The sequence below is a fragment of the Ovis aries genome, chromosome 6 (assembly GCF_016772045.2).
Source record: "Ovis aries strain OAR_USU_Benz2616 breed Rambouillet chromosome 6, ARS-UI_Ramb_v3.0, whole genome shotgun sequence".
NCBI classification, from domain to species: Eukaryota; Metazoa; Chordata; class Mammalia; order Artiodactyla; family Bovidae; genus Ovis; species Ovis aries.
Window position 1 is genome coordinate 66178680 of NC_056059.1, and position 10952 is coordinate 66189631.

At 36.2% G+C, this 10952-nt stretch overlaps 1 protein-coding gene across 1 annotated transcript in view; it reads right to left on the minus strand.

The window, feature by feature from the left end:
• Positions 1-8076, minus strand: part of LOC101121518 (cytochrome c oxidase subunit 7B2, mitochondrial) — a 143800-nt gene extending 135724 nt beyond the window's left edge. Inside the window, exon 1 of the mRNA XM_004009806.6 lies at positions 7969-8076. The gene's annotated coding sequence lies outside the window, so the exon portion shown is untranslated. The remainder of the gene's footprint in view (positions 1-7968) is intronic.
• Between the last annotated feature and the right edge of the window lie 2876 nt (positions 8077-10952).

Below are 10952 nucleotides of genomic sequence, written 5' to 3' on the forward strand. Positions count from 1 at the left end.
CATTTCAGAACATTAAGTCATATGCAACATTAAGTCATCAAGGCTGGTATGCAGATAACCCTTGCTCATTTTTCTATACATATCTTATGGAGATATAACTCATATACATTCCCTCCACACAGCTATTCCCTCAGTAGACTGCTACTGAGCATGTATTGAGTGTACTGAATGGTGATGTCCTTGCCGTCTTGATTCCCAGTTCAGTTATGAGGCAAAATCCAGCATCTGAAATTTCAGTTCAACCATCCCATTGTTCTTATCATGGTCTTTTCACTTTGATGGCGGTGAGGAAGGTCAATAATTGGCATTCCTACTCAGTTTTAAGAATTACAAAATGGCTTACTGAATTGGCTTAATTGAGAGATCCAAATATTACCTTTGGGTCTGATTAAAGCAGATAGTGGAGACTGTTGTTTATTAATATGTTTTCTAGTACTGAATCCAAAATTATGCTGTTTCCCTTTTAGTCTCAGAAATAAGGTATTGGTGACAGTCCTCCTTCCACCCTTGTAGAACAGGAGAGCAGAGCAGCTTCCTGAAGGCAGTTCAATTCCAAGAACAAGTGAAAATAAAGGGGTTCCTAGTTTCTCCTTCTCAATTCAACAATCAAATAACTCCCTGACCTACTTGGGTAGAAGTTAGGTTGACAGGTCAGACATGTTATGACAATGGATCTTACACATAAAGGAAACATCAGAGGTGGGCAGGAAGCATTCTACGGTCCCTCCCACACACCAATATTCTGCAGCATTCTGTTCTTTCTAAACTTCTAAGCTTAATCATTAAGTTTCAGCTCAGCTTGAGGAGTGGCTTTCCCCTAGAGAAAGGAATGAGTATCTTATCAAGACATTCCACCACTGAGTCACCCACTCCAACTATGACTTTGTGTATCTTTCTAGAGCCACTGTTCCCAGTTTAGATTTTCAAGCCCAGAATCCTTCAAAACAGGTCAAAAACCACATTAACTGAAGTAAATCTGTAGTCATTCTAAATCTAAAGCTGAAAATTTAATCCTAATTCTATCTCTTATCCCAAATTTTGACCAGCACATTCACCATTTTCATCAGGAGTCCTGTAATTATATCAAAAGGCTGAAATTCTAAGAATAAAATTCTGACATTATAGACAAATTCCTAACTTGAAAATAACCTCTTTAAATTATTAAATTCCCAAGGATAAATTAAAGTCCAAAAATTAGATAACCTTGAAAGTTTAAATACAAGAAATTTTAAGGTTCAAAGAAATTTAATGTCTATGGTCAAAGTCTCAGGCCTTTGTGAGCTGCAGTTTGAAAATATTAAAACCAAATTGCTAGTAAATTGCTATCAAATTGCTAATAATACTAAAATCAAAGTCCAAAACTCATGTTAATGAATTTATTCTACTTTTTCTCAGTCAAAGGTGTTCTCAGTGTCTGAAATGGGTATAGTTTCTTCAAGGATTCATAAATTGTATCATGTCAAAGACAGGCAAAAAGACATGTTTTTACTACATACATCTAAGGAGTTCAAAGAGTAGTCATCTGAAAAAAATAAAGTTGAATCTGTATCTCACTTCATGACCACTGACAAACTCTAAAAGAATCAAAGATTTAAGGTATAAAGGAAAAAACGCAACCATGAAAGTACTAAAGAAAATAAATTTCTTTATAAACTTGGAGAAATACATTTCTAAATACGACTCAAAACTCATAAAAGAAAATAGATATATTTTACCACATTAGAAATATTAGTAGGATCAAAAGACAAATGACTGACATGGGTAAAACATGTAAAACTCACATCAGAGACAAAAGTAGTATCTTCTTCATATAAAAAGAGTAGCTGGATACCACAAAAATAAAACACTAAGGGTTCCCTAGAAAAAGGACAAAAACTGAGAGCCAGTTCACAGAAAAATTCAAGTGGCCCTTAAACAAATAGAAAGATATCAAACTCTTTTGTGTCCTATTATTATACAATGAATGCAAAATAAAACAACACTGAAGTAATATTTTTCACTTATCAGACTGGCAAAAATCTCAACATTTCATAATATTGTTAACAAGGCTATTGTGAAGCATATAAGCAGAATGCAAAATGTAAAAGACTTATGAGATTTGGCAACATATAAACAATGCTATCTACTGAAAAAATACTGTAAGAACATCTATGAAATATAATTTTATTGCTCAGACTTCATGAGAAAAGCTCAACAGTGGCCCATCAGACAAAAAATTCATGTGAAGAATTGGATATTAAGTGCTTAACTGTTGACAATATTGGTCTCTTGAAATGGAGAGCATTAGTTTCTGAATAAAATTCCGTATGTAAGATTTGGATGAATTTGGTAGCTAAGTTTAACGTATTTGATGAATAACGGAACCTGTAACTGATTAGATATATGGTTCATTGTAATATTTGAAATAATTTATTCATAGCTCAGTCGGTGGGGAATCTGCCTGCAATATGGGAGACCTGGGTTTGATTCCTAGGTTAAGAAGATTTCCTGGGGAAGGAAATGGTAACCCACTCCAATGCTCTTGCCTGGAGAATCCCATGGACAGAGGAGCCTGGCAGGCTAAAGTCCATGGGGTCACAAGAGTCAGACACAACTTAGCGACGAAACCACCATCACCAAACAATGTTATATATGCATTTAACTTTTGATCCAAAAAATCAGGTCTCAGAATTTACACTATAGATAACTTGCCAAAAATGAGAAGTATATAAGCTTATTACCACACTACTATTTTTAATTGCAAAAGAAGGGAAATCACTCACAAATATTCATGCTACAGCTATATTAATATTTTACACCATGAGGAAGAAACTCTCTACCTATTGATATGGAAGTATTTCTAGAATGAGCAACTAAAGGAAAAAACAAGGTGTAGAACAGTGTATAAAATTTGATTTCTTTTGTAGAGAAAAGGCAAAATTAAAAATATGTATTCATATATGCATGCATTTGCATTTAAACTTTTCAACCCCAGGGAGTGCAGCACACCAGACTTCCCTGTCCTTCACCATCTTCCAGAGCTTGTTCAAACTCATGTCCATTGAGTCAGTGATGCCATCCAACCACCTCATCCTGTTGTCCCCTTCTCTTTCTGCCTTCAATCTTTCCCAGCATCAGGGACTTTTCTATGAGTCAGCTCTTTGCACCAGGTGGCCAAAGTATTAGAGCTTCAGCTTCAGCATCAGTCTTTCCAATGAATATTCAGGGTTGATTTCCTTTAGGATTGACTGCTTTGATCTCCTTGTAGTCCAAGGGACTCTCAGGAGTCTTTTCCAATACCACTGTTCAAAAGGATCAATTCTTCAGTGCTCAGCCTTCTATATGGTCCAACTCTCACATCCACAAGTGACTACTGGAAAAACCATAGCTTTCACTAGACAGACCTTTGTTGGCAAAGTAACGTCTCTGCCTTTTAGTGTGCTGTTTAGGTTGGTTACAGTTTTCTTCCAAGGAGCAAGCGTCTTTTAATTTCATGGCTGCAGTCACCATCTGCAGTAATTATGGAGCCCAAGAAAAAAGTCTCTCACTGTTTCCATTGTTTCCCCATCTACTTGCCATGAAGTGATGGGACTGGATGCCATGATCTTAGCTTTTTGAATATTGAGTTTTAAGCCAGGTTTTCACCCTTGTCTTCACTTTCATCAGGAGTCTCTGTAGGTCCTCTTCACTTTCTGCCATAAGGGTGATGTCATCTGCATACCTGAGATTATTGATATTTCTCTCAGAAATCTTGATTCTAGCCTGTGCTTCATCCAGGCCAGCATTTCTTATGATGGTCTCTACATATAACTTAAATAAGTAGGGTGACAATATATAGCCTTGATGCATTCTTTTCCCAATTTGGAACCAGTCTGTTGTTCCATGTCCATTCCTAACTGTTGCTTCTTGACCTGCATACAGGTTTCTCAGGAGGTAGGTAAGATGGTCTGGTATTCCCATCTCTTTAAGAATTTTCCACATAGTCTAACTCAAACCAAACAAAAATAATTAGTTAACAACTGCAAAGTACACAGGACAATATTGGGCATTTACTAACAATTACAGTAATGTTTGTTAAACAACTGCTGCTTCTGTTTAGTGGCTAAGTCCTGTCTGACTCTTTGCAACTCCCTGGACTGTAGCCTGCTAGGCTCCTCTGTCCAAGGAATTTCCCAGGCAAGAATACTGGATTAGGTTGCCATTTCCTTCTCCAGGGCATCTTCTCTACACAGGGATCAAATCAGGGTCTCTTGCTTGGCAAGCAAATTCTCTGCCACTGAAGCACCTGGGAATCCCATGTTAAACAAGTAAATATTAGTAAGTACAACTTGCAAGGAATATAACAGAAATTAGATTTATCAATGTATATTTTTTTTAGTTTTTGAATTACAAGTTTTTGAGTTTGGAATGTATGGTTCAAAAACAATAGTAAATTAACATATAAACTTAAAACTGGCTTCACAGCACTAAAATTTAAATATAAGACATTCCCAGATTCTAGACTAGATATCCCCCTAAAACACTGTGTTCTTAAAAATCAGAATTGGTGGCACAAGAGGTAAAGAATCCACCTGCCAAAGCAGGAGACACAAGAGATGCAGGTTCGATCCCTGGATTGGTAAGATCCCCTGGTGTAGGAAATGGCAACCCACTCCAGTATTCTTGCCTGGAGAATCCCCTGGACAAAGGCGCCTAACAAGCTACAGCCCATAGTGTCACAAAGAGTTGGACAGGACTGAGCAACTGAGTATGCACGAAAAGGAAGAAGTGTACCTGGAAATATTCTTGGTTTTAGCTTCATCTGGATGCTTGTAAGTCTGTGTGAGCAGTACAGATTCCAGAAAACTATTAGTACATTAATTATGACACAATGGACTCATCAATCTAGGCACAAAAATGCATTTAGCATACCACTGCCTCTCTCGGACTGACATTTCAGACATTTCTGACTTCCAGAAAAGTTTAAAATTCTGCAATCAAGAGCACCAGATTTTATCTGAAGAATTCTTCCCTCTGCAACATATTTTTAAAACCTCTTCATTTCTGTTCTCTCCTTTAACTTACAGTTTTTGACACTGTTACTACTGGAAGTGGAAACTCTATCTCATGAAATAAGCCTTACTATCTCCAGAAAGCAGGTATTTTCAATCCTGTATGACAGTGGCTCTTTCCACTCCCTCTTGCCGTGGAATGGCTTAGCTGGGGAAACCTATATCACAGAGACGGTTTCCTTTTTATCTTAATTATTTTGGCTGAAAAATCACTTTCAACAGTTGATTCCTGAAGTGAAGCTGCAATTGATGCTTCTGAAGCCTGAGAGCCTAGGGGCCCACTGAGAACTAATAGCCCTTCCATATGCTCCTGCGGGCAGTGTCTTTCATCACTGAAGTGTCCAGGCCTTAAACAGCACTTTCTTTCTGCTACACATTTTTCTACAGCAATAAAATATGCCTCTACTTTTTATTTTTCTATACCTTTCAGACAGTTGTAGTTAATTTGTTAACCATTTAATCTGTTTCAAAAGGTGAGTTTCTAACTGCTTAACCTGCTTATTAATTTGGTCTCTTCTCCAAAATATAAAGGATTATTGCTGTTTGCTGGAAATGAATACTTGCTTTCCTTTTTATCTTTTCTAGACATCAGGGTTTGTGATTTTTTTTTTCCTAATTTCTTCCTCCGTTTCTTAAATACCAGAATCATTTCAACTATCAATGATGAAATCACTACATTCTGAGTTTACTAAAAGTATCTACTGTTTAAACAGATTTCTTATCCCCCACTTCTCTGAAATGGATAATGCCACGAAAAAGACTCTTCTCCAATCAGACTGATATCAAGCCCATACAAGATTAAATTTAACTCATCTTCTTGCTTTGTTCCTTGCAATATGCCTTATCTTGCTGAGCCTTGTCTTGAGTCCTAATTCTTGGGCATATTCCTTTAAGGCACAAACTAAGTATATCTCTCTGCAAATCTACAAAGACTATAGTATCTGAAAATCACCTAATGATACTTTGTATATTCTACAGACCTTCCTACTTTTCTCACTATTTAAGATTCTGTTCTAATGTACTTTACATCATTTTCTTACCTCAATTGTTTCTTGACTCTCTTTGAAGGAGACATTCCATTTGAGATCCTGCCTCTTTCTCTTTTTGATTAATTTGGGACCTGGGGACCTATTTCAATCTAGCAACAACTGAACACCTCTCCCTTTTCCTATACTCCTTTGAACAGTATTTACATCCCCTTGACTCTCTGTTTCTCTCTTATAGATGTCTACTGGAACTTCAAAGTGTAATTTTCTATGTCACCTTTGTCAATCCACTCCATAATTTCTCAAGTTTTCTTCTAAAATAAGTTTTATTCTCCTCCAGTTTTTCTTTTGTTTCCATTGTTCTATATTAACCTAAGCACAAATTTTAAATTATTTGAATACCTCAAACTAACCAAATACAATCATTAGAACAAGAGAATCCCAAGCACAAGCCTATCTGACTTGTTTTTTTAGAGACTATTTTTGCAATCGTTTGAGTTATTTCTCCTGAATTTAGGAAGTTATATGCTCTTTATTGGCTTCCCTGGTGGCTCGGCAGTAAAGAATTTGCCCGCAATGCAGGAGACCAAAGTTCAATCCCTGCGTCAGGAAGATCCTCTGGAGAAGGAAATGAGAACCCTCTTCCAGTATTCTTGCTTGGGAAATCCCACAGACAGAGGAGCCTGTCACAAAAGAGTTGGACATGACTGAGGGACTAAACAACAAGTTACTCTTTACAGTAAGAGTTCCCTTTTTTTTTTTTTTTAATTTTGATATCCATCAACCTCCTATTGGTGGAGTTACAGTTTGAATCTCAGCAGTGAAAAGTCATGTCAGACTGTGTATGAAATTATCAAATTTAGGGCCACTTGAGATCAAGAGATAAGTGGTGGTGGTTTAGTCACTAAGTCCTGTTGTATCTCCTGGAAGAGATAGGAGCAACTTTTAAACATAGGAACAAGTCATATGACTCCTAAATTTGTTCCTCTGTTTCCTCTCTTGACTCTGAAGGGGACTCAAAACAATATAAAAAATAACCAGAATTTCATCATGTTTTCTCTGCCACAACCTAAGCCTAGCACTAAATACACCCTGCAGATACTGCTGATTACAATAGAAACACTCTGAGACCTAAAAAAGGCTGGTACACGAAAAGACTCTATAATCAAACCCTTGTCTCTGACAAGGCTACTTAGAAATAATCAAATATGCAGAATTTAAGGTCTGCTGCTGCTAAGTCACTTCAGTCGTGGCCAACTCTGTGTGACCCCATAGATGGCAGCCCACCAGGCTCCCCCGTCCCAAGCAGCAGCAACTATTTGGCTAGGATGCATTTAGTAAATGGGCTGCTGTCTATGGGGTCGCACAGAGTCGGACACGACTGATGCGACTTAGCAGCAGCATTTAATAAGGATATCTCAGTGGTACTGGTCAGATTTACTTGCTGAGCCCTTGAAAGCTTGCCTACCTTTGCTTACACCCCAAAGTATGCAGACTTGCCCGCTACAGAAATCGGCGTCTGCTTATATAAAAACAGCCACTCTCCTGTAAACAAAACTGCCATCAGCTGGAACAGCCCCTTACCACTGAAAATATGTGGTCACAGCTCCCTACAGCTGAAAATATGCGGTCAGTGCCTAGTCCACCACTGTCCAATACCTCCCACTCTAACCATGCCATAAGCATGCGCCCGAAGTGCTACTCCATAAACACTCTAAAACACAGATTTCTCTTTTTCGTTTTCTCTTTACTCCCACTCTATATTCTAGATGTCTGTATGTGAGAAGGGTACCGTAAGTAACGTCTCTCTCTTCCCTTGAGAGAAATGGAAAAAAAAAAAAAAGGTGGCAGGAAAACCAAAATATTTCCTTACAACTGCTAAAGAAGGTACTTAATTAAGTGTGGCTTATAACCACAGGCTTACTGATACTGAACTCCAGAATTAGACTTACCAACCACTGGCCAGACAGCATCCAACGGAAGATGGCGCAGAAGCAAATCCTCAAACTGTCAACTTTACTGCCTGGGGGTCTGAGTGCCGAGTGAGGAGGGAACCTATTAGAGATTGCTCCTCCCTAAAAGGAAATAAAGGGGCGGGTCACATCCCGACTTCCTCTTTCAGAATTAACCAATCAGATAGCTAATTGCCTCAGGCTATACAGGAAGACGTCCAAAGACCGAGAACCGTTAAGGGTGTTGTTCTTGTATGTGTCCCTCCATTGTAAAGGAAACAGCATTGGGACAAGGGTTCCTGTTCCTTAACGAAATGCATGGTCTTTCCGGTGGGACTCTTTTCCTTCTTTGTCACAGCGATCTTTTGGCAAACTGTCTGGTTGTTTCTTTCGGTTACATCTTAATCCCACCTGGCCGTGAGAGAAATTTGAAAGTGCCTGTAATCAGAGAATGAGCCGCAAGTCTTGCAGTGTATCTGACCTCTCCTAAGCATGCCAGGTTATTAATTATGGTGACCATACGTTTTCCAAGCTAGGACCCCTGAAAGTGAAAGGGGACAAAAAAGTTTATAAATTTTTGAGATTTTATATTGGTGAATTTAGTATAGAGGCAATTCAAAATTCATTTTTTAAAATAAAATTATTTCTCAAAGTTAAAGAAACTATATTTAAGCAAAAACTTTAAGATGTCTTCATTATAATATGAATATTAAAAACAGCAAAATGGTAATTTTTGGCAAATCTTAATGTATTTTAATTAGTTTCAGCCTTTATTGTCTGTATTACTGTGTCACTAATATTTTCCTGAAGAATATATTTTTAATATGGTGTTGCTGCTGCTGTTGCTGCAGCTAAGTCGCTTCAGTCGTGTCCAACTCTGTGCAACCCTGTAGATGGCACCCCACCAGGCTCCCCCGCCCTGGGATTCTCCAGGCAAGAACACTGGAGTGGGTTGCCGTTGCCTTTCCAATATGGTGTTACTGTTTTAAAATTTTTTAATTGCCTACAGTCTTGTCAAATATGTATGTTATGATTGATATATGGGAAATTTTGACATCTTTAATTTACTCCTCACTGTAGATAATATTTTAAATTTAGAAAATAAACTCAGAGAAATTATGCTAAACAGAAAATCTCATTTCCAGTTTTTCTTAAAATATATAATTTTCAGTCCAAATATTTTCCCATGTACTGTCTTTTTTGTCTCTACTCAAAGTAACAATCTTCAGCAAACATTTGTATGACGCAAGTTTCATAAAATAAGTTTTCCATTATTTGTGATCTTTTTGAAGGTTTTGCCAAACTTAGATGCTGCAAATTGGAGAGCCTCTTAACTTTCATTTACTTTCTCTAAGAATGCAAATTTATCCTGTTTTAATAAGCACTCCATCAAAAGATTCTTCATATGAGTTAAAATATCTCAAGAAATAATTATAGAATGTCAAAATTAAATCTTATATTGTGCATCATTTAAAATTCATGTGAACTTGATTAGGTTATTTATTTTGGAGAGGTAAATATAAATGTCTTTCTTGTGTCACAAGCTCTTTTTCAATAACTGTAATATCTTCAAAATCTGAATTCCATTAGCACACCTTTTGAACTGTTTAAAATTTCCAAATGAATTTTAAACAATGCAACAAAATTTTTTAACTTTGGTTTATAAAAAATTGAGTAGCTTTTTAGATAATTAAATTTATTTTAAAATGTATTTTTAAAGAATTAACTATTCATAAAATCTTATTAAGGAGAAACTAAAGAGAGAAAACATATGCTATTATGTTTGAGTGTTGTTGGGTTTTTTTTCTTTTTTTGGGGTAACCAATTCTGGTTTTATCACAAAATGTTTTGTAGTTTAATTCATCAAACTGTTATATACAGTAGTAATTCATGGATGCTCTAGTTCCTCATATAAAGTCCCATGGTATATGCATATAACCTATGTACATTCTCCCATTTACTTTAAATCACCTCTAGATTACTTACAATGTTTGAAGCAATGTAAATGCTATATAGTTACCTGTGTACCGCAAATTTTAGTTTTGCTTTTCATAAATTTCTGAAATTTTTTTTCAAATATTTTCAATGTTTGGTTGGTTGAATCTGTGGATGTGAAAAATGCAGATGTGGAATCTGCAGATACTGAAGGTCAGTCAACTATATACAAACATATCTCAGAGATATTATAAATTCAGCTCAAGACCACCAGAACAAAGCAAATACCAAATAAATCAAGTTACACACATTTTGTCTTCACAGCACATATAAAATTTATGTTTAAGTATGTTGTAGTCTATTAAATGTACCATAGCATTATATCTAAAAAAGACAATGTATATACCGTAATTAAAATTTAAAGATATATCTTAATTAAGAAATATTTTATTGCTAAAATATGCTAGCCATCATCTGAGCCTTCAGCAAGTTATAGTAGTAACATCAAAGATCACTAATCCAGATCACTATAGCAAATATAATAAAATGAAGAAGTTTGACGTATTCCAAGAATTCCTGAAATGTGACACAGAGACATGAGGTGATCAAATGTTGTTGGAAAAATGTCTCTAATAGATTTACCCAAAGGAGAGTTGTCACAAACCTCCAATTTGTAAAAAACTCAGCATCTACAAAACACAATGACATGAAGCACACACACACAAAGAAAACTAAGGTATATCTGTACCTAACAATATTTGTGAAGTTTGACAATTAACAGCTTACAAGTCAATTGCAGTTCAGATGCATTTATGAATTATGTACATACCACCGCCAATCCTGAGGATATAGTCATTGCATATATTTCTCAGTAAGAATTTTTATCTTTTACTATGATCTTATGACCTGCCCGTTTTAAATTCATATCACTGCAGATAATTTTATTTTAAATATAATCCTTTTAACTTAATATAAGATAACATTCACAAAAATAGCAGATGTTTTACTTCTGAGGAATGAATTGTCAGGTTTTAATGTGATTCCACAAG